Below are 2,500 nucleotides of genomic sequence, written 5' to 3'. Positions count from 1 at the left end.
TCAATTATCAAGTCTCATGTCATTTACATATGCTAACGACATAAATCTACAGGATAATATTATATTCCGTCTGTTTAACTATCAACTTATTTCATCGTCTGATATATCTTATCATAAACTAATTTTACTCCAGCTAATTTTAGCTCTCAGCTGCTCACAATATACACTATCGCCATATCCAATTTTTTACACAGATCTTACTAGCTTTTTAGAGAACGTGATGTACGTATTCCATTTTCGATATATCCAAATATATATTAAAACTTCCATAAGGGACATTAGAATCGTCAGAGAAATTAGCTCGATTTTTTTTTTATATCTCAGGACGTTTCTCGGTCAAGCGATGAAATCCCAAAATTAGTTCCTTTCTCTTTGGGGTTCAAATTAATCAATTTCTTGCACTCTCGATGTCTTGCAGTAATGAGAGCGAGATGCAAGGATGTTTTAGTTTAGTTCTTTATTTACCACCCTGGCTAACTGCACGGGCAGGGGCAAGCTTTGATACATTGATGTTGAGTCATGACATTGTTGCTAACATTGTATTACACATTAAGGTAATAACATGATTATATTCTCTAATATATCAATTGTAAAAAGATATTTGATAAATGTTGTAATAGGATATTACATACCTAATTTCGGATATAGCATAAATACATCTTCTAATACAGTTGATGACATGTAATAATTACATAACTCTGCATACCTCATGCTAGGTGGCCTGAAAGGCTGTATCATATGGCACTCTGAAATGTAATGTTCAAGTGTTCGTTTATACTCTTCGTTGCAAAATCTGCTATTTGGTTTCTTCTACATTGCATTCTGAACTGACCTGCCAATACATTCTGTATCCAAGTCTGATTCTTGAAGTCACAATATCACATTTTCTTGTTCTTGTCTTATATGAACCATAAATGAATCTCCTTGCGAAAACTGGTCAAAATGTTTTATTCTACAGCTTTCAGGTCTTTGAGAGTTTGTTAGCTCCATCAAGTCCTCCCTGTTAGAGGTTCTTATTATGTGTGAGATCCTAGTAAGAGGCGATCAGCATGATCATGTTTAGCGATTCCAACATGCGATGGTATCCACACAAAATGTATAACATGGCCTCGTTCCTGGGCGTGATGTACATTGATTCTCATATCATTTACGATATATATTTCCAGCATCTTTATCAAGAGTGTTCAGAGCCTGGAGATCACTCTGCGAGTCGTAGAAAATTAAAATTACTCTGAAAGGCTAAAATTGGCTCGGTATATCTGTAGAGTTTATGAGTCTGTTGTCCTGTGGCCTCATCGCGCTAGCCGTGGATTATGGTATATAAGTAGGCTTTAAAATGTTCATGAAGTTTTTAGACTTATGAATCAATAATTATGTTAGAAGACTCTAAAAGTGAAAGCTGTGTGACAGAATGTATTTGAATGTAACAAATATTAATTTCAGTCCTTGGATTATAATAAGTATACTGCATATTAACTGTATAGATATATATCTACACACATACACACACACACACACACACACTCACACACACACACACACTCACACACACACACACACACACACACACACACACATACACACACACACACACACACACATATATATATATATATATATACACACACATATATACATACATATATGTATATATATGTATATATATGAATGTTTGTGTACCTCTATAAATATATATGTATGAGAGAGAGATAGAAAGAGAGAGAGCGAAAGATAAATATAGAGATAGAGATAGATAGATAGACCGACAGATAGATAAATAGATAGACAGATAGATAGATAGATAGAGAGAGAGAGAGAGAGTAACTACAATAATTAATTTCCCAGAATATCGATATTCTGCAATCGAATTTATAAAAAAAGGAAAAAATCTTATCTCCATAACATCTTAGTTCCTAGGTCACGGGGTCACGGGGTACGCGACCTGTTTTGGCATCCCTTTGACTTCCGCTTAGATCACTTCCCAAGTTGATAAACAAACATAAAAGTTATTCTTTTGGCTTCATCGGATGGTTGAATATGTAGAAGTAATGGTATTGTTTATGATTATTATTGTTGATGAATATTAATGATTCTAATGTCAGTATTAGGATTCATGTTGATATTAATTCTAAATCTAGCATATCTAGATGTAAATACACGGAATGCCTTTTCCTCAGAACTGCAACATCAGCAAATATGTTGCAGCTTCGTCTATTGTTGATTTTATTGAAGATTCGAGTTTCAAAACACCAAGATGGGCATAGCGTTAGATAATGAAGGAGGAAAAAAAGGATATATATATATATATATATGTATATATATATATATATATATATATATATATATATATATATATATATATATATTCTTTCTATATCGAGTGTTTTGATATTAACCTAAATACAAATGAAAATTGAAACCAATTCACCCATCTACCAATCTACCCACCCACTCACCCACACTCATGCAAAATCTCTCTCTCTCTCTCTCTCTCTCTCTC

This window comes from Penaeus japonicus, unplaced genomic scaffold (genome assembly GCF_977035675.1).
Source record: "Penaeus japonicus unplaced genomic scaffold, GWHDUDI00000001_assembly GWHDUDI00000017, whole genome shotgun sequence".
Lineage (NCBI taxonomy): Eukaryota > Metazoa > Arthropoda > Malacostraca > Decapoda > Penaeidae > Penaeus > Penaeus japonicus.
The sequence above is the reverse complement of the archived record's forward strand: the minus strand, read 5'-3'. Positions refer to the sequence as shown.